This window comes from Diorhabda carinulata, chromosome 9 (assembly GCF_026250575.1).
Source record: "Diorhabda carinulata isolate Delta chromosome 9, icDioCari1.1, whole genome shotgun sequence".
NCBI classification, from domain to species: domain Eukaryota; kingdom Metazoa; phylum Arthropoda; class Insecta; order Coleoptera; family Chrysomelidae; genus Diorhabda; species Diorhabda carinulata.
The window spans coordinates 21,651,346-21,674,419 of record NC_079468.1 but is presented as its reverse complement, the minus strand read 5'-3'; the positions used below and the strand labels follow the sequence as shown (position 1 = coordinate 21,674,419).

Sequence of the window (23,074 nt, the reverse complement as noted above, 5' to 3'; positions counted from 1 at the left end):
AGTATATCCTAGTAGCACCTCGCACAGCTTGTTGTATTCAGTTTCAAAAAATGATGGGCTCATGATTTTCGTTGAAGCCGTTGCGTACAGGAGAATCAAATAAAAAGCATACGGAAAATTATTAAATACCAACAATAGTCAAGAGATTTTAAGCAACAGTTGAATAGAGACTTAAATATTTTGTGAGGTTCTAAACCTATTTTACAATGTTTGCAATGTGTATCGAAATGTCAAAAATAAATTTTGTGAATAATATCAATCATATAGATTTTTAGAATGAGTTTAGTTGTTGAGAATTGATCAAATTGACAGCTGACCCGACCTATTCCAACCTTGACCCCATCCTTATCTCTCACTATTTTGTTTTATATAGAGTCAAAGTTGGTAACAAAGTTCATGTTAATTTTTAATTTAGTTAAGTTGGCAGGCGATAAGCACTTTTTGATATGTTCATGTGACCATGAAAAAGCGAAAAGATATGGCGACAGGCAAACGTGCAATTTGTAATTTCAAGAATTGTTTAGTATTGAGCAACAATCCGACGATTGTTTATCAAGAGTTTTGTTGATCAAAACAAGTATTTTGAAACTATTCGAAAGGTATGTTCATTTCGTATCAAATTAAGCTTTATTTTTATAATCAAATCTTGTCGCCACATGCTAAAACTTCTTTCACAGAATTGTAAGAATTGTAAACAAACAAATAAGTTGCTTTTATATAAAGTCCTGAATATTTTTCTTATTAAAATTGTAAAAGTTAGATACTGATTTTTGTGTACATTGACAGGTACACCAACACTTAACTAACAGAATATTTGTTCAACTTTAGACTTAAACATTTCTCAACAAAGAACCCACACCCACTGAAAATAACAACAGTTGTATATCCCAGCTCTTTGAGACCTTGGTAAAACCATTCTGTGGCCTTCGATACAAAAAATTGTCGCACTGCATTCTCAACAGTTCCTTTGGAATATACTTCATGTGGTAAAAGTTGAATATCACTAAGTAAAGATGGCTAACAAAAAAAACAGGGAACGACTGTAATTCTTCACTGGTCTGTCACTTTCCATTTTTTCCAAAGTTAATCAATAGATTCAATTTGATATCCAGGTAGGGCCATAAATTGTTACACTAAATTCAATCATTAAGTTGACTAAATTTTCGTATATCAAGAAAATTTACACTAAAATTATACAGAGTGTTTCAAATCGAGTCATCGCGTGTTTAGTCGCTGGAGGAGGAAGAAATTGTAGACCAGGTCATCTGCGACTTTTCAGCACTCACACGGACGAGGTTCAAGCACTAAGTTAATGCTAAGGACGTCAAAAGGTTTTAGAGAAGTTTCCTGATTGGTTTTTCAGAGGAAAATATTTAAAGAAATGAGATATTTGTAGCTATTTCGATATCTACAATATTCGATAACATTATTTTTTTGATAATTCTCATGAAATAGGACTGTCACAGTGAAAAAATTTAAAATCCTCGTTGTTGATTGCCAATTATTTACAATGCGAATTCAATGTCCCCTCGTACGTACACGAAAAGCGGAAGGCCATCCAAAGATCGTGCACAAACGCTAAAAACTGGTTTAACGACTTTTAAAGAAGGGAAAGAAGAATAGCGAATTCGGCGAAACAAAACGTTTGCAATTTCATTGTACCGTGACGGGAATAGATTGTGGATTTGCAGCTAGTTGCTTATTTAGCATACCGGTCTAAGAAAAGAAAAAATGATTAGTTGGACAAGCATAAACTGCCAAAGTATCGAACCACAAAAGCTTCATTAGTATTCTGTTGTGCTGAGACAGATATATATATATATATATATATATATATATATATATATATATATATATATATATAAAATATACAAAAAAGTGACCGTAAAAGGAAAAAAATTAAAATAGTCGTACAAATATAGATACTTCAGTGTTGCTTCTATATAAGGACGGTCTAAATCAATGGAGGTTTATATAAAAGTGAACAGCAAGCACTTAAATTCAATTAAAAAAAAAAAAAGATCAATCAACTTTGATGGGAGGATAGAGAAATCATTTACATTGTGTGTTCCACTTATAGGAATTGTCCATATATACAGGGTGTTTATATTCGACCGACAACGTTCTACCACAGAATAAACGCTAAAAAGGGGGATAAAAGTTACAACTAACCCTAACAGCGCGCCACTGGTTAAATTTTTCCAAAGATTGTTCATGTCAAAATATTATTTTATTGAAATCTATCTGTGGTAGAGCGTTATCGGATATAGAAACACCCTGTAGAAGTATTACGTATATGACGATGAATACATATTGAATTATTTCGATTTTGACGTTTCCAAAATTTATTATTTCACAATACTTACGAGAATATTAATGAAATTATAGAATCAAACGTCCCAGAAAGTACCGTTTATAGTGAAAAATTTGTATGGAAATCATTTATGAGCTTTCGCAATGGTGGAAAGTATCAATCAGATGAAAAGAATTGTCTTTGATTTTAAAGAATTGAGTTATAAACATCACAAAAAAAGATCAGAACCATGCGAAACGTAACAAGTAAATAAAATAAAATATTACAAAGAAATGAAAGTTATTATTGACCAATTCTAAAGTGTTATTTCAATAAGCGTGAGTTGCCCGCGATTCTACACGACGAAAACTCCAATCAGATAAAAGGATACAAAGTTCGACAGCATCAAGTTCCGTAGAAATAACGAAAATGATAAATTTATGGGATGAAAATAACCCCGAAGGGTTGCAACGGAAATTCTATCACATAACCGCGGTTGAATTAATTTGGCGAGGTAGGGAAGCTGCTGCTTACTCGATTTTTTTTTGTATCGAAACAAACATCAATGGTTCCGAAACAAATCGAGTTGAATATAACCATGTAATCAGAAAGACGTGCCAAGACGGTTCAATAATGTGTACTGAAAGCAAATTTTTAATAAAAAACAATATCAACGTTTGTCCTGTCAGATTATTTAAAAAATTGAAGTCAAAAAGGGGTCTAAATATTAAAATTTTAAGAATAAATCGTCACTGGAAATCACTGGTATAATATAGCCATCAGAAGAAGTACGATTCAAAATTGACAATATTGTCTGCCGAAGCGATTGACTTGATTAACAAGGAAAAAAAATTACTTATCACTCCAATAGATGGACCGATTTATAGTCGATTTACCAAAAGTGGGGAGAGAGATTCTTTGGATAGAATGTGGTGGGATAAAGAAAATTTTAATAGGAGGAGGGTTTGTTGGAGTGAGCCCTGATATAGGAATTGCTCCTCTGGAGGGCTGGGGTTACCAAAAGTGGTGTACAATAGCAAGAGTTTATGAAAATTACGGGTCGCAACATTAACGTAAAACATCATAATAAAATTATTATTAGCATACGTATTGGAATTACATGAATTAACTTTTCTAATTGTTCTTTTGTTAATAGCATCTTAAATAAATTGTTTTTGCTCAGTATTTTTCCCATAATTAGCAAAAAAATTCTATCCGAATAACCCTGGAACATTGATAAACGCTCAAAAAGTTTATAACAATTTTCTCAAGCTTTCTGCTTGGAACAAGCTTTCGAAATCCATTAAAACATTTTTTGGAACAATTATTAATGCTCTTGGGATGTGACTACTGATAATAAGCTTTGTTCACGCAGTTTTGTATGACATATACCTTATACACCTAAATTCCGGATAGGTAAGAAATACTGTTTAATTAAAATCAAGGAAATAATCATTTTATTAGTATTAATCATTATATATATATATATATATATATATATATATATATATATATATATATTATCGTTTTTTAATTTTATTTATAGAAAAAAAGGTGTCCACAACCATTTTAATACATTAGGCAACCAACTTTACAATTAGACAGCTCTGTGTTTTGAGGTTGGATAGCGCAATGATCTGATTTATTTTGTGAAAAATGAGTGACAGTTGACATTTTGACATCGAACCGGATTTTGACATGCTTTGATGGTTCTGCGAACATTTTTATATAATTCAAGGCCCAAACAAATAGTTTCAGAATAAAATTTCCTTATAAACCGGTGAAAATAATAAACAAGAGCGATTTTAAGGAAGAATTTCATTCATAATAACTTTATGAAAAACATAACTATACAGTAAATCAACCTAAACAGCCGCATCTGCAGTACGTATATTTTTTTTGCTCGAATTTTTTTTATTGTCGACCTATTTGTATGTTGTCTGTTTGTGAGTATTACAATGTAATCGTTTTCTGGTGCATTTGTCGCAGCTGAGCACCGTCGTCCCCGTCATTGACGTCCTAGGCATTATTCCACCACCGCCGGCCGTGCCGATGCCGAGAGCGTCCAGACGCCAGCCATCCAGACGCCGCATGCCTCCTCGATCGGATTTATCCTTATCGTTTCAGTTTTATGTACGCCCTTTTATTCTCTATTAACGACCTTAAGCCAACCTTGTCTATTATTGTGTTTCATTACTGAATCATAAATTCCGCCATCTTGGCTAGTCATCAGCAATTATATTTTACGCAATTTATTCATTGGATTGGAATTTTGAATTTGTAACAAGTGCAGACACATTGTCTCCGATTTATCAACAGGAATCATTGAATAATAAAATTGAAAACAGGTCAACATTGTTATGTTCCTCGGTTAGGTTCGGGACATAGATTATTCAATGAGCGAGTTAGTATAGAATTATGAACCGAAAAAGGGTCATCATTTGATGTTTTCCAAAGAAAAATATTTTATTTTGATCTTTTGGTACGTACCAAAATTCTTACAAAAAGAAAAAAAAAGATTATTTGTAGAGGTTATCTGAAACTGTCAGTTGAACATTTTCCAAATTTTAAATACAGTATTACAAAGAATACGAGGTCTGGTTATTAAATAACGAGACTGTGGTTACGAAAAAGGGTTTTATAAAGGGTATTATAAAAATTATTCTACATTTGAATGCTCCTCTTCAATATACTCCCCTCCCCTCACCACACATCTTTCCATACATTTTTTCCTTTGATCGAAGCAGTGCTGGAAGTCTTCTTTGGCGAGGGTCTTTACGAGCTCTGTCGTTTTTTGCTTTACCGCTTCCATCGACTCAAATCGGATCCGTTTCCAAACAGATCTCTTTCAAGAGCTTTTGGTCAGATTTTTTAGCACCAGCTTCGCAAAGACTTTTGTCAAGTGTAATTTCTCCTTTACAGCCTCGGCAATCATCGGGATGCTCATTCGACGATCTGCACGCACAATTTGGTTGATTTTGGTCACTGTTTCCGGAGTTGAAACAGTCACAGGGTGACCTGGGCGCTCTCTTAGCCCTCACATCACTCAAGAACACGCGCAAGTGATAGAGAATTGTCCCCGTAGGCCTCTTGCAACAATTTATAGAATTTAGTCGAAGTTTTTTTTTTCAAATGTGTTATTTAATATAAAAAAGTGAACATTGGAAACAGACATTCTTTATGAGACACCCTCGTAAGTTCAGTGAATTTACTGGCGTGTCCCTGTTAAGACTCGAAGTTCCTACATTGAAAGTTTTGTTTTGTGTAATTAGTTTTTGATATTTTAATACGAAAAAAATTGGAATTTCCTTATAAGAATAATAATACTATATTTAAAATGAAAAATTATTTATGGAAGCAATACGATCGAACATATTGTCAGCTTTTTTGTTTCTAACTTTCCTTTGTGACTTATTACTGTTAGTATATCCCACCACTTTAATTGCGTTTATTAGCCGAGCGAACTAAGGCGTCAACCTAGGGATTCGCTGGACGTGGGTTCAAATCCCTTCCACGCTATAAATAAATTTTCTCTTTACATCGAAACAAATTTTACAACTGTCTTTTACTATACTACCTGCATCAGTATTATTTATTCAACACCTTAGATATTATTAATGTGTTTCGGGAAGAACTTTTCATCCGTGTACCCTCTGTTGGAGATGTGCAAAACTAATGACTAGAACTTGAAGAAAAATTTTATATTTGACAATAAACAATAAAGATTGGAAAATGCTGGTTTTATTGTGAAAAAAACGTGGGGCGTGGAGCTCCGACGTATTTTTCATTTTTTAGTTTTCTACCCCTAAAATCAAATTGGTTGTCGAATGCTAAAGTTATAGTATATTTAAAACAAGTTTTAACAAGTTTGATTTATCACGCTACGTACTATCCGAATGAAGCATAGTTTTGATTCTATTGATGAAATAATTCAACAATGTCAATAAATTCTTTCATATCATTTACATATTAACGCAAAATTATAAAATGGACGCTTATGAAACGCTCTTGTCCCGAGAGGGATGGTATTAGGAATTCCCAAGCCGCTGGTAAGCCCTGTCACACTAGTGACCAAATAGTCTTTGTCCAATCGGAATATACCGCTCTTTGTCTAATCCAATTACTGTAACTTTACAATGCAGTACAGTAATGCGTAGATCCTCACTCTAGGCTACAATAGTTGTGTTGGTATTTGGAATGTTAACATGTCGTATGCTCTCACCTGGATACACGGAAGGACATATTTCACGTAATTAGGGAAATGAAGGAATCATAATAATTGCCGACTGATGTCGTCTGTATCTGTTGGTATTTCAGAATAGTCCTGTACCAATTCAATATAAAAGGAAAGTTGTCTATATCCACTTTGGATTATAGTTAATTTGGAAAAAAAAAATTCTTTTATGGCAATACTTTACCATAAATCGGTAATATTCAATGAGATACGTAGTGCGGTCCATAAATTCTGATCCACCCTTTTTTCTTCCTTTTTTTCTTCCTATTTCTGTCTTTTCTCTCCTATCCTACTCTGCTTACGTCATCTTCCACTTATTTTAACCATTTTGTCCTAAGCATACGGCGACTTTTTTTCCTTTTTTTCTTCATCTCGCATACACATTTGATTAAGACGTTTTCTATTAACACTAACAAACTTTTCTGTTTCTCAATCCTTTCTATAAACATTTGAAAACGTTTCTCTGTGAGAAACCACGCGATTAGGAACTCGTCCACGACATGAAACGTGAAGTCGGCTCTGTTTGGTTATAATGGCAGTCTAAAATTTGACGAATACGCCGGTTCGTATACACATATTTTAATTCGTCGGCGGCGTCTTTGATATGTTTTAGACTTCCATGCTTCTTCTAGAGTTTCCTTTACAAAAACTAAAATTGCGCAGATATAGAATGTATTAGGGGGATTAGTTGAGCAAATCATTCAATTTGAGGTTTTTAACTTACCTTTTTATTCAATTACCACTAATTAGTATCAAATCAGTGATAATCATTTCAAAGTTTTGTATAGTTGATACTAAACAACTTTCCCAATAATATTTTTTTCATATTTGCCGCATAAAAGACAGTTCACTTATGTTTTTTGGAAAATTCCCGAGGCATACTTGATTTTACAAAAGTTAAATGTTAGAAATTAGTCTTTTGTTGTGAAGCAGGGCTAAAGTTGAATTTATAAACTGTTACGTCGCGTCCGCGCTGGCGCTCTCGTTGGCGTTAAGTTCGACTTCACGTTGGAACGCAGGCGCGGACGTTTGTGTTTATAAATCTGTTTAATTTATGTTGAAAGCGAACAAGAATTTTTTTTATTCCTTACAAAAGTCGTTTAACCTATCCGGGAGCACATTTTATAACAAACTTTCAAACTCGATTACAATATTTTTGTAAGTTCTCAACACGAGTTTCAGTAGCACTGCAGATATTTGGCGACAAGTTGAAATCTTGTCCTTTTAATAAACACTTCTTAAAAAAAAGGTAGAAAAAAATGTTTTTAGAAAAATAGATTTTGTACTATTAGTATTTTAACCCATCTGTTACCCAGAAATCTAATTTTCTAAATAGTTACGTAAAAACGCCATTAATTCTCTTTTACTGCAGACTTCAAAAATCGAATTAGTCGGACCAGGTGCTATCGACTGATGTTTAATTTTGATCGAATGTACGCCACTGACTGCAATGCCGAAAAGCGTTCGAGAAAGAACGTGACCTCCCTTAGGGGCCGCATAACTTCAACAAAAGCTTTAACTATGTTTCTGCCAATTTGGCAGCAGGCGATCTTTTTCTGTTATGGAATTTGAATGACGTCTCAAACAAATTCTTCGACAAACTATTAAATTTTGTGTTTTGTACCAAAAAACCATTACATTAAAATGGATTCGCAATTAACATTTACAAAATATTTCATCAGGAATTTGCACTTTTTTTTAATAAATAATCGATTGTGCAATTTCAAAATTAGATATTTTAGTAAATATTATACAACAGATGAGACAAAGACACAACTGAAAGCAGGAGCAACTTTTGTAGCAACAGGTCGAGAACGGAGGATACTCTAAAGCGCGTCCCCGTAGCCACAATCTTTCAAACAGAATCTTTTCTGCACACTTAATCAACCAAGAACATAGAAACAAACGCATCTATTTCTACTACGACAGTCGACTCGAAACCCTCGAAACATTTGGGGCGGTACGAGGAAGTTTATATAAAAAGTATAACAGCCCTTAAGGTCTATACATTTTTGCATACGTTCAAATCAATTTTGCAAACATAATTTTCACTTTGAAGCTGATATCTTAGAAACAAGGTTTTGAAAGTCTTCAACGGCTTTTTGAGGTGATGAAAAACTTTTGTTTGACAGTGGGGAACAAGAAAAATTCACTATGAGATACACAGAAATGAGATATGTTTTTCTCCTTCAAATATTTATTTGTTTGACATGCTTTATGGGTCCTGGCATACGGAATCCATTGGGAACACATCTTTCTTACACCTATATCGTCATGCGAAATCGATTTTATTACAATTTGCAACATCCTAAAAGACGCCTCTATCTATCTGTAATTCCCATGGCGATCTTCTTTAATCACATCGAAGTTTCCCGCGATTTTGGCCGACCTTATCGACATTCATCACTGACGGACGTACGACCATGACGAAAGCCTGTAAACCAGTCTTCTTTGATGGTGCTTCATTACCAAAAGCTACTCGAAACGATTATATACATTGCTGTTGAATTGAAGTCCTGTTTTTATCTCATAAACAACAATCATCCAACTTAAGTCTTCACAGGTGATTTACATTTTTGTATTAACTTCTTTTAAACATTCACCAGCAAAAACTTCCGAATATTGTTCGATTGTAAAAACGATAATCTTCCTACAAATAAATATCGAGTGGTTTCAAAAGCTGTCAACGATTAACTATGTCAAACTTGTGTTGTTGTTGTGTTATCCCTTTAGCACGCTACCGGTCTCCCCAATTTCCGTATTCTATAGTTTCATTCAAAGTCTAACGGATAAGAGAGCAGGACATGTGGATGGAAACCTCCAGTATGCGACAAGCTACAACATTCTCATGAGGTATTAGACAAAAGTCTTATTAAACCCCAAAGAAATCGAAGAGAGCTGGTCGTCGGTTTGATTGCTGATCACTGGGATACGGCATCACGTCCAAGATGAAAAGGTGTAGAACTGCGCTTCCCTCAGAGGTGTTCCAGAGGACATTCCAGTAAGGAGAAATGAAGAATATATTTTTGGTCTTCCATCACGTGACACAATCTACGATAGATAACTTTTTATGAGGATCAGTTACCTCCAATTAGCACTATTGTGATTAAACATAAAAAGTGTCATAGTTATTTACGTAACTAGTTACGAAAAGAGCGATAATGTTGAACAATATCGCTTTTTTCATAACGTGTATACGTACAATTTCAATTTCAATGGAAACATTAATGTAGAATCAAATGCTGCTAGAAATATTGTTACTATGAAGGCAAACAACGATTTTTCAAAATGAGTCAAAACAAGTCAGAAGTAATTACTTGAAATGTCTTCAGTTAGCTAATCGGACATTCCATTTGAAGTAAGAAAGTCCGCAAATGCTGGGCTGGACCAACCAAAAGTTATTACTTGCTAATTTGGAAAATTTAAAAACATTAAAGGCGTCGACTTTGAAGACTACATATTTAATGTTAAGATCTCAACTCTCCGTGCACAAAAATGTCGATATCCAGAAGTACATTATGCTTTTTGCTTAGCTGAAGAGATGGTCAGCAGGATACCATACAAAAAAATCTGTTCCTTGGGTAGAAATGATAGTAGGGATTGCAGGAAGGCTGAACTGACGTTCCTAGTAGAAGGAGACGTATTTGATGAAAACACCTTTTTCAAAATTACAATTCCAGAAAGTAAAACACGCGTTAATCGAATTAGTGGTCACTGTTGGAAATATTACTGGTGTCAATCTTGTTGACCTCAAAAAATTTAGAAATACTAGACCACAGATGTTTTGAACGATATTATAATGGAAAATGTGGCATACAACCCGTGGGAATTACTGGAAAATTACCAGCAAAGATTATTCAGTACTTGGGTCTACCCAATATTAAAGGATACACAGGACATTGTTTCAGACTCAGAAGCGGACATTCTGAAAATAAAGCGACACGGAGAATGGAAATACAACAATGTAGCCAAAGGTTATGTTGAGAGTTGATTTGAAAATAAGAGAAAAATTCCAGACAACATTATTGGGCCAAGCGCCTGGCATACATGTAGATATCACAGCTTCAAATGAAATTACCATTAGGCAAGTTGAAGAGAATATTCACCTAGAAAATAGACTTACTCTAAATAACTGTTTCTATTTATTGAATTAAAATAATGAGTTAATTGTCAGTTTTTACAGTAATTAACTTAAACAGTTACGTAAAGTTTTTACATAACTAATTCTCATAACTGTTATGTGAAGATTATGAAAAATGAAAAATTGTGACGTTTCCTGATGTCGATGAGTGACTTAAAGTGTCACATTTGATAGCGGAATTAGATAAATAAAATTTCCTGTTTAGTTTTTTCGCCAATGACTTTCTATGCAGGGATCCTTAATCACCAGATCCGCCTATGGTATAGAATCAAATGTTAATACGATTCGGTAAAACATATTGAAAACATTTTGATTTATTTGACGTTTCTAATCGTGGCTTTCGGTTTTATTACTGAAAATAATTCGGTATATTATCGTATAGGTAGGGCATCATCCATGACTTATATAAATATGGGTAGGATTAAATAAGAGTTTAAAAATAGCACACGAAATTAAATATACACGCAAGCTAAAGCGTTTTACGAGTAATTCCCCGTTCCGTAAGAGTCAATTTCTTAACTTTATGGTTATCTTATTATTTACTTCTGCGGCGTACGAGAGCGAACGATTCTCATACGAAACTTCAACTTACCAAACATTATTTGGCAATTTTCTATGATTAAGTGATACGAATAATCAAATATTTACTGAAATTCTCATTCAACAGAACCTCAGTGTTTTATATTCAATCAATTATAAGCAATATTTGGCCGAACTTTTACAGGTGACGTCGATATTTTTGAAATTCCCGCGCAAGGTAGAAAATCATTTCGTGCGCAGGTAAGTAGAAGCCGAAATATCCGCCATTTTGCTATTTTTCTTTTCGTGACACGAATTTTGATATTTTACTTTCCAAACGCATAAAACTTAACCTAATCTCGCCACTTACTTAGCTTAAAATCTACTTCTAATGCCTTTTTTAACTTAACTTTTAATTTGATTAAGGGTGATGGAAATATTGTGGGTACAATTTTATCCAATTGCAAGTATGCATTATCATGGAATTATACAAATTACGGGTATCCGCAAATTTTAAAAATTCACTTCTCTATTGTTTATTATTTAGTACCTGCCTAATGTTGAAATGTTTTAAAGGATTTAGAAATTCTATGTTTCAATTTTTTGATTTTTCAACTTTACAAAGTGGATTAGGTACTACATTTCTGGTAATACTCTTAAAGAATCCGTCACGAGTTGTTTTATGTACTCGGACTACAATTTTGTTTACCCGTCCCGAGTTGACGCATTCTTATCTCTTATTTAATTATATTAAAAATCGTTTTGAGTTGTAACGTACCCTTCCAATGAATGGCTCGATCATCCATTGTGAAGTTCCAATTTTCAAAAGACTATGTGTAAAATTTCATGACATTTCAATTAGAAATAAGTGACAGCCATTTAAGTGAAGCTACTTTTGTTATTTTCAACAGTGGATTCAAAACAATTTCGTGTGTTAATTCATCATTGCATCTTGATAAAAAAATATTGTACAAACTCAGCAAAGACTTAAAAAGTGTTATCCGGAATCTACTCCATCAAAAAACACCATTTGTTATAGATTTGCTGAATTTAAACGTGGTCGTACAGACACCGATGACGGTAAACTTTCTGGTCGTCCATATGCGGTGGTTACTCCAGAAAACATAAAAAAAGTAAATTAAAATTGTGTGAGATAACTGCGGCCGTAAAGATATCAGAAGGGGTTGCGTTTACAATTATGCATAAACATTTGACCATGAGAAAGCTTTTTTCAAAGTGGTTGTCCCGTTTACTCAAAGTCGATCAAAAACTGTTGATGATTCAAAGCAGTGTTTGGCCATGTTTACACGAAATAAATCAAATTTTCTGCGTCGATATCTAACATTGGATGAAACGTGGATCCATCACTTCATTCCGGAATCGAAACGATCATTATCTGAGTGGACTGCAGCCGGTGAACCACGTTCGAAGCGTCCAAAGGCACAACAGTCAGCTGGGAAGTTTATGGCTTCAGTATTTGGGGATGCCCATGGAATATTGTTCATCGACAATCGGTAGCGAATAAAAAATAGATTTTTTGGATCGTTTGTATGCAAAAATCAAGGAAAACGGCCTCATATCTCAAAGGAAAAACAAACGATTTCACCAAAACAATGCACCGATTCACAAGTCCATGGAAAAGATGGTTAAATTGAACGAATTGCTCTCTCATCCACTGTATAGTCCACATTTGGCCCCCAGTGACTACTGGCTCATCTCTGATCTCAAAAAAATGCTAAGCGGTGAGTAATTCAGCTCAAATGAAGAAGCAAAGGACAAATCCTTCTACAAAATTAATACCGAAAAATTAGAGAAGCGTTGTAATGTTTGTAATGCTCTTGAAGGAGATTATGAGATGAATAAAATCGATTTTTGATAAAAAAAAAGTGTGTTTCTTAGTTAGTCACACGACTACAACATTCATTTAACAGAAACGTCACTACTGAAACCAAACTAGATCTTTTATTTAGCAATTAATGTCCATTGAAATAATCAGCCAAATTTGTTAATATGAACTCTTTGAAAAGTATGTGTTTTTTAGCGACATTTTGATTTCTTACCACTGAGTGGGTATTGTAAGCGATTCTTCAAAACTTTTGGTCACTATTTGATACCTTTGACAGGTAAAGTAAAAATAGATAAGGTATACATCTACAGATATTATCCATATTACAAAGAACAAGCCTTATAACCTCATATCAGGAATTACAGTATTACCGTTACGATGAATAAACAATGATACAACGAATACAAACAATAGTTGAATAATAAATAACATTAATTCACTCAACGCAACGTTATGTTTGTTATAAAATACCTTTTATTGTTATTAAATCACCACAGGTGATTGAGAATGTTTATCAACAAAAACTTCATTGTTAAGATTCCACAGCTACAAAAAGTTGTCGCCCCCGTATGTCATCGCAAATTTTTACGTTTTCAAGTGTCCAGATTACGAATATAATAATGAATGTTCTCAATGTGTCCGTATTTTCATGATTTTTGTTTATATTTTGAACAATTATCGGCTTATTAAAAATAAAATTTTATTTTCCAGTCATGATTACGCTTCAGCGCAAGTTTTTACACAGTTTACAATACAGTTGAGATGTCAGTTATTTGACAATATTGGAGGAATTAAATCTGAACAATAAGTTGTCTGTCAAGAGAATTATTTGAATATTTCAAAATGGACTAAGTAGGTAAAACATGGGTTCCTAATAAAGTTTGTAAGTCCTACACAGGATTTACGGTTAAAGACAAAAGGAGAACGTTCTGGATTAGATTTTGGTATTCGTAGGATCTACAAGGAGCCTGCAACGTCATTAGACTTTTAAAAAAAATGTTTCTTAGAAATTTAAATTACTCTACTACTACAACTCAAGCATAAAATTCAAAAATTATAAACCCGTGGTCCAACGAGTTCATAATTCGAATCAAGTAGCTATGGGAAAATTAGGAAAAAAGAGTGTTAAGTATCGCTTTTCTTTATTGTAGCCCGAAGGGAAAGAAAGTGATGAAATTTAATAAAACCTGAACGAACATATATAATTTATATTCCTGGACAACTAAAGTTTTAAATAATAAATCAAATATAATCTGTAATATTAAGTCTATTCAGATACATAATTAGAGGTATATTAAATAGTACCCTCTATTCCAAAGTTTTTTTCCTATCCCTTAATAAACCGTACCTACATCGAAACCGCCAATATGAATGGTATTGAAATCAACTTTTATTTAAATTCCACCTGATATCAATCGGAAGTCGAATCGTCTATTCTCGTGCTTCCGACGCATAGGATAGGATCCCCGATTATAAACAGACAAAACGACAAAACATGAATCACTTTACACATGATCACAATGTATTTAAAATGCCACGTGCAATATTATACCTGTTTCCAATAACACAAAACAGACAATAGGGATTCCGTCAGGGTATATTAACCCCGAATAGACATAACCTGCTTACGGTAGACATTCAATATTTGTTGGGACTTACCTTTAACTAATATACAACTGGGACATCGAGGACTAGAAACAGCACAATACAAGTACAATTAGTTTAAAATTACACAACACACACTTCGCAAGACACATAAACAAATCAAAATTTCAAACTTAAAGTTTACTAAGCAAGCACAAAGTTGCACGGCTGTTGAAGCAAGCAGCTGACAGAAATTTATACAACATCGTTGCCAACTTTCATTATAAATATTTTGTGTAACCATACAAACAGTGAGTGGCACGGAAAATTATGCAAAGCTGATAGGGTAACCTATAGACGTAGGTGAGGGGGATTTCATAAATACTCGTGAACATATAATTATTATAAAAATTTATATTCGAGGAATTTCTCTTTTCAACAAGAAAATTAATTAAACAAATAATTTATTTTTATTAGATGCCAAGAACAATAAATATTTTTACACACTAAAAACTTTCCGCTACTATCATCATATTTTTATTTTATGTGTACAGGACCGTTCACAGAGATTATTTATATTGATTTAGAGTGATGTCTATCTATTTAATGTATAATTATAATATGAAAATCTACTTATAAATAGGGTAAGATACATTTAATAAACATTCAATCGATCTCATTTCAATTAAACCCATTTGATACTTTATAAATCATAATTAAGGTAACTATAATATTATAATTAACCTCAATGTAGATTGTTAAAAACATTATAATCTGTTGAAAATTATTGAGAGTAACATTTTCAAATATCCTCGTATTTCGTATATTAAATTTATTATATTTATTTATCATTAAATGATATTTTATTTTTAAATATTAATTAGAAAAAATAAATAAAAACATTCAGATGTATTTTTGTTTACCAAATAGTTTTCAACGTGGCAACGCTGCCGTTTAATATGCACTCCGTTATCGTGAACGTTCGGATACGTTCGTGTGTTGGAGTTTAGTTAGCGGCAGGCGGGGTATTTGAACACAGTGAATTATTGATCATGGAAAAATAGACAGAGTGAGCTAATTGTTAAGGTTGATTACTTTTGTCTAGAATTCCCCTCAGCGTATTTACTCCTAGTTTGAAAAGTTAGTTCTTACTGCATGGCTTTCAAGATTGAAAACAATGCAGAAAAGGAGATTTAAGTTAGTGGTTTGTTTACTTTTCGTAGGTTATCGCTTAGAATAGTCACTTGTTCCGAACCTGTTGTAAACTTTATGACGTTTAATTTATTGAATAGGTATAAAAGGTGATTCATAGGTAAGGCATCAATAATGTAAAGTGTGTTTACCTATGCCTGTTTAGAATCTCGCAGTGGTAGAGGTTTTAAGGGAATGGAATAATTGTTTGTAATATTTTAACTTTTTCGATGTTACACAATTATACGGTTTGGAATAGCCAAATGGAATAAATAGATAATAAATAAATAAGGACTTGCTGGGAAAAACGCTTGGTTACGTCGATTTATATTTATCAATGAGCATTTGAAAAAAATAATACAGGGTGTCTCATATCACAGTGATCATTACCAACTTTCTAATAATTGTAGGGTAATAAGTTGACTTGTCAAGGGTAATCGATAGCTTATAGTTACTCACTTTGGGGGGTTTTCAAAAGCAATGTAATGAAAAATGATAATCTACTTTTCCTTAAAAATGACAAAGTTTCACGAAAAAGTACAAAAGAAAAAAATTTCAGAATTAAATTATCCATGGTATAAAAATAAAATTTTTAAAATCAACTAATGGATAAGAAACTGAAATTTTAAAGTTAGGTTACTTATCGTAACTTATTATCCTTGATAGTCTCATACAGTGTACCAGCTTTGGTATTTTAGTTTAAGTCTTCAAAGGAATTAGTTTTTTTCGAAATTTTGGGTAGGTACTAGTTTGAAACGCTATAACTCTTCAAGGATGCAAATTGGTATATAGGTAATTTGGGACACTGCTTTGTTTCGCTTCTTATACGAGACGCACTGTATATTAGTCTCCAAAGATACCCATATGGTTAAACATTTGTAACCAACACTAATAGCCTAAACAATATTCTTTATACAGTATGTATTATGAATTCATTAAGAATATTACCAACGGTTCTGAAATTTTCAACATAATAGGGCCACGTTTGGATGGTAATGCAAATTTATTCTATACAAAGGGTTATGACATGACAGATCGAAAGTTGACAGTTGACAGTTAGCGAACATTTACGTTTAGACACATTTAGATTAATTAACACATACAAATAAAAAAAACTAAACAAAAACCCTAGAACAAGATTTAGATTGAATTTAGAGTTACAAAAATTCATATCAAACGCTTATTGCCTATTAGACAGATTTCAGATCCTATGAAATCTTTGAAGCAATGAACACGGTTTCTATATTAAGTACCACAAGCACGAAACTTTTATTTCAGTAGAACAAATCAAAAATGATCATTCACACAACGTCAAATCACATACACGACATAATAATTCATTTCATAAATTCGATGTTTCAAATGTGATATTCATATGTATTGAATTGTCTATAAAAAAACTATACATACTCTCACTTATACTATGCAACCAACAATACATTATCCTTCTACGGTTTGTCCAATTTTTAAAGATTTACATCAAAGAAAAGAAGCTGACATGCTGAAAATTTATTGTAAAATACAGTATATTCATTTCTCATGTAGTATGTAGTTCCATTATCAACACAGTTACCATTATGTGGTTGTACAATGACCAAACGGATGTCGTTTAATCTACATGTCAATACGCTCACTGCATTTCAGGATAACTGAACTATTATGGAACAGTAATTTCAGGATTCTAGCAAGTCAAGTGGAAGTGATAATTATTTTGAAAGTACTACTTACTTTCAAGTATACCCGCACTAACAATAAATAAAAATTCTACTAATATATGAAACTATTAATGAACTGAGATTTACTTGTCAAAAATTCATTATTATTTCTAATCCAATTTATAATAAAGCCAGTTAATGGATCATTTCTACTAAAAATATTAGTAGGTTTATCTTGTATGTTCAAAATTTGACTGATTTTTTTTAAATATTCATTTAAAAATAATTAGCATATTTAATTAGTACCAGTAGCGCCACCTCTCAATCAGGGGTGAAATCGATAAAAAGAATTGATATAGTAACCGTTGTGTTTGTGCATTCTATCATGAACAGCTGAGAAACTTGTTGATTTGAGCATGTCTGACTTTAAATAATTATTTCTCTAAACCCTTTGGGAAAATGACTGTATGAAACATTCGCATTCCACGCGAAAGTATATTAAATTACAATAATCAATTACTTTTCGGAAATACGAGCGAATTCGATGTTTTGAAAATATTTTCATAAGGTGTGGGCGACATCTGTCAATTTTCTTTCCAACTTCAATGGAGGTGAGCAACAAAACCAGAATACGAACTAATTTTGTTGTTCTATAAACAAGTGTTATTTGAAATTTTAGTCTGAATAATATACCTGTTTAAAGTGTTTTTTTGAGTTAATACCAACCACACATCCACAAGGTACACTTTGAAAACAACAATAAAAAGTTTTAGTTTTACAAATGTATTAGTTGTTGAAATCATAGTCTAGTGGCCAATAAAACTCTTGTGCACTTCTTTTGATTGCTTCTGTAGATATTCAAGTCGCTTCCTGCCGTACTTGCATGAACAAATTCCAATCCTTAACTACATAATTGTTAAGTCATGAGGTTTCGAAGTTAGACCTGACGTCTGTACACACAAACTGTAGAAACCAAATTCAGCGCCATCTAGTGACCCGTGATTTCCGCCAATAAAATAAATAATATAGAAATCTGGAGTTTTCAGTACATGTCAAAAATATAAAAAAGGATTTTACGACATAGTTTTTAAAAACAGAAACTTTGGTTTTTGAAAAATTGATCGCTTTGTTCTAATACTAAGATTATTTATATTCATTCTAAAAACAATAATAAGTGGTTATATGAATAAATACGACGCCATTACTCTAATCCGAACGGCACTGTACTTTCCAAAACCAATAATTGATTGAGAGTAATATTTATTGGATATGGAACATCAATCGTACGAATGTCTTTGATATTTAAATTTTAATTTCGTTATGGAAATATACCAATATACTTTTTTCCTTTTTGTACCGAACGAATGCATATCCTTTGGGAAACACAACTCAGGATTCATTGGAATTCTCTTTAGAATGAAATTCCAATACTTCATTACCCGTGAAAAGTTCATTATGAAAGAATGGTATGAAATAGGGAGAGTTTTATCACCTTTTTTGGGATGCGCACTAAAGGCCTTTTTGCATTTCACGGTTATTGTCAGGTTCATACAGTGTGTTTATAAAAAAACTTCCTAATATTTCCCCTATTCGATATATTTTGAGTTTTTCTTTTCTCTTATATTACAAATAGAATCGGAAAAACAAAATAATTTTGATAATTTCACTAAAATATCCAAGAAATGGATAATCAATTAAGTAATAAAACAGAAACATAGGACAGACATCTTAGTATTTAGATTATAGATTAAAAAGTCATCAATACAAAAAAAATTAAACTTCCTTTAAAAACTATGAAATATTAAAAAACGTACATTCAAATTGTGGTTCAAACAATTTTTTATTTTGATATTCATGATGTAGGTGATCTACTGAATGCAAATTTCTACATATTTTTGTAACTAAATTTCTATTAGAATAAACCTAAGATCAAGACGATTTATCAAAAAAACAAAATAGTAGGTACAGTGGAATTGAGGAACCATCGCTAGAAGACAGGATAATGTATCTAAATCTAGGATACGCAACTAAAACAACTTGCTCCAAAAACCTAGAACTCCCAAACCATTTTATGCAATTTACAATCTAACGAAAGTGACAGTTTGAAGCATTTAAAAAAGTGAGAGACCAAAAATCACCATAAAACTTTTGACAACGTTCATAAAGCTTCTGAAAACTGCTAGGAAACTCTTGGCTTGACGTCCATCTTTTTAGCTTTCCATTTTTCGATGTCTCTGCTACACTGCAGCGTTTACGCACTAGGTCTCTTCTATAAAAGACTCAATAAAGTTTGTAATTGAATAGTAATACTTCTGTAATGTTTTTTAAACAGTTTTTCTAGTCTTCTACCAAAGCAAAGTGTCAAGTATATTAAATATATAGATAAGAATTTGTTGGCCTGAAAAATTTGGAAGCTGTCATGTGTAAATAACCTTTTATTAGTTTCAGAATTATTCGTTACGCTTCCTTCTGCTTTAAAGAACATGATTTATGCTTAAATATTTCTGGTATTTTTGAAGTGCGAAAGGGCTTCGTGGGCCAATAAACTTGATTAAAAGCGTAAATGATGAAATTTGTCGCCATGGATTAAATTTAAATACGAGTTTGAGATTATATTTGATCGTGGTTTACTAAAAAGTAATTATTTTACTGTTTTACGTCGATTCATAAAGTTTATTAATGAAAATTTTAATAAGAAATAAGTTTATTGGTAGTAAAGTGTAATTAAGAAGGATATTTTCAAAAGTTGAGTTAAAAAATAGTCTGTACACCAACCACGTCTCTCTTTTGCAAGTGAAACTTTGAGGCTATGAAACGGGAAAAGTCGCTGGTGGCAGATGTGGTGAATACGGTGGATTATTAGCCAATTTGAAGTGCAATTTTAGCCATGGTGATCACTGTTAGATGGTACATTTTTTTAAGGATAAAAACTTTCTTTTTTATAAAATAAAGTAGGTCTTTTTGCAATTTTTCCATATATCTCATAAACAATACCCTCGTATTATTGTAACCTTTGCAATTTTTGACTGTTATTCCGTAGTATTTAATTCATTGGTACTCAGTTTTATATAAAGTAGTGTTATCGGTTGATTTACATGATGATTTATTTTGATTTTAGGTTTTTATAAAAATATTCTGATATCGTAGTTCGAAAGGTCAATTTGTATATGTTATTTGAAACTGATTTTCATACCAAAGAGATCTAAAATACAATTAAATCATCCCGTAAAACATATAAAAAGGTCTAAGAAGTAATCTATAGAGCAAAATAGAATATTAATTTTAAAGCAAAATTATTGTAGATACAGCTAATGCTAAGGATTCACGAAACTTTCCTGGCGTGCTTTGCTACAGATCACATTGACTAGTCTAGTTAAAATCTCTTAATAGAGTTATTTTTCGAACATTTCCCCGAAGCAGTTCTAGTGATCTGATGTGAATAAAAACGATAGAACGGATGATGATGAAAATACCTATCAGCAAGTTAATTATTCGAGTACCCATCTGATTTGAATAGTCTCCTTTAGGATTTGGGACTCTTCAAATCGAATAATCAAGTCCTCGGGTCAAAATTAAAACAATGAAATTAGTTAAATGATAATACAAGCATCTCGTATTTTTGTAATCGACTAGAAGACATCATGATTTACTTCACTAAAGAGATTTGGTATTTAGTAGTCATGCTAAAATAAATATCCACCTCACTTTTGATAAAAAGTATTGTATTTGGTTGTTTAACCATTTTCCGAATCGATTGCTTGGTGCAGAAGCTTAACTTGAGTAAAAAGTTCATGCTACAGAGGTAAATTCACTTCGAGAATTGGAAGACAGAATCCAACGTCTCTTTGATGACCTCATAGCTGATCCCCGAAAGTTTAGAAGAACAATGAATTCTCTGGAAAAAAGGATAGACTGTATTCGTGAAAACGTGAGATTAAAAGGATTGGATCTTTCTTTGGCGGTATACGTGAGGCTGAAATATATTCTAAGGATGGTTCCACTGATTCGCAGTACGGACTCTCCTCTGGTGTTGGGATTTAGATATTTAACTTTAAATAGGTTATTTCCAATACTGCTTGTTATGAACCGTGTAACTAACGCCCTCTATGAGAGTCGGATATAAAAACGAATTCAAGTAATGTATCAGCTTTCAAAGTATAGAAATTCGCGAAAAATATTTACTAAAATTTTTTACTAATGAAACCGCAATTATTTTTCAGTTTCCTACTTATTTTAGAAACGGGGTCACTTTATAAATGCCCCGACGTCGCATTCCATTATAGATGGAAAAAATTCATATCAACAGTTTCAATTTGCTCCAGTTTTTATTAATAAAAAGCATAAATTACTGTAGTTACTTATAAAAAGCTTATTAAAATCATCAAATCAGTATGCATAAAGATGTCTCGAGTAGTATTAGAATAACCTAATCCCGCGGAAAAAATGAACACCGACAAAATGAAGTAATAACAAGGCAAACGAATTTCTGTTATTTCCACCCCTGATTTCGTCCGCGTCGAGGCACTAGGAGAGAGCGTCGGTCCTCTAAATAATTTAGTGAACCAAAGCTCTCTAATAAGGCATATCATAGTAGGAGGAGAGGCTGCGAATGGGCGGCGTGAGCGGCCCCACATTGCCGGGGCGCCACGGAACACCAATTTCCGTAAATTACACATAGCTTTGTTTTCAGCCGTGTGCACAAATCTTCCTCGAAAGCAATTTCGGTGCCCAGAAAACGGGAATAGTTACGTTTCTTAGGCGATAAAGATTCATTACTGGCTGTTCCGAAGAATACACTTCGTGAAAATTCATTTCTCAGGGGTTATTTTCACCTCTCCTGCCCTAATTTTCGCCCTATTAGACATTCCTATTGTTTTCGGAAGAAAAATTTAGTTGAGATTTTTGCGGGAAGCGCACTTTAGTTTTTAATACTGATTTTTTTTCTATTTATATTCATTTTCCAAAAAAAAACCCACTTGTGTCACCTAAGCATAATACAATATGCATCAGTTTAGTTTACCGGGAGGCAAAATATGAATCGTCTTGAAAATCACTTTTACAAAAAATTCAAAAGTGTACAAAATTAACAAAATAACAATATTAAAAGTTTTGTAATATAATATATATATATATAATATTTCATTCAAATTTTCTTTTGACTTTGTCAAGTTAGCAAAGACCTCATTCGATATAATTTGCTTATTAATAAAGAGATTCTGATATATTCTGTTCAGTCCATCTCAAAGAAGTTCAAAAAACGAAACAGAGCAAAGATGTGTAAGGGAGGCTAAAATTTACTTCTATCGCAAGCTGCATCCCCGAGGAATTATACAGATCCAAAACTGGACAAAATTTTCGAAATAAATTGATTTATTTGCAACCCTTTACGTTACAAATACCGAATTTGGTACACTTCATCAGACTGGGGTTATTAAGAGTGACCTAAATGTTCACAGAAGATTTTAATTTCTACTGTGAGTTAAATTGTAATAATTTTATTACGTAATTAGTAATTTTTATTTAGAACGCAATTATATTCATTTAAAAAGCATTTGTTATTTGTAGCAGTATTGTTTACAAATGTTATTGTGGAAGACGCTGATTGTGCAAG

At 32.6% G+C, this 23,074-nt stretch overlaps 1 protein-coding gene across 5 annotated transcripts in view; it reads right to left on the bottom strand.

Moving 5' to 3' along the window:
• The window catches only part of LOC130898343 (protein muscleblind), a 559,833-nt gene extending 544,923 nt beyond the window's left edge, over positions 1 to 14,910 (bottom strand). For all 5 annotated transcript variants that reach the window (XR_009059888.1, XM_057807588.1, XM_057807590.1 and 2 more), the window contains exon 1: positions 14,693 to 14,910. The gene's annotated coding sequence lies outside the window, so the exon portion shown is untranslated. The remainder of the gene's footprint in view (positions 1 to 14,692) is intronic.
• Positions 14,911 to 23,074: the final 8,164 nt, after the last annotated feature.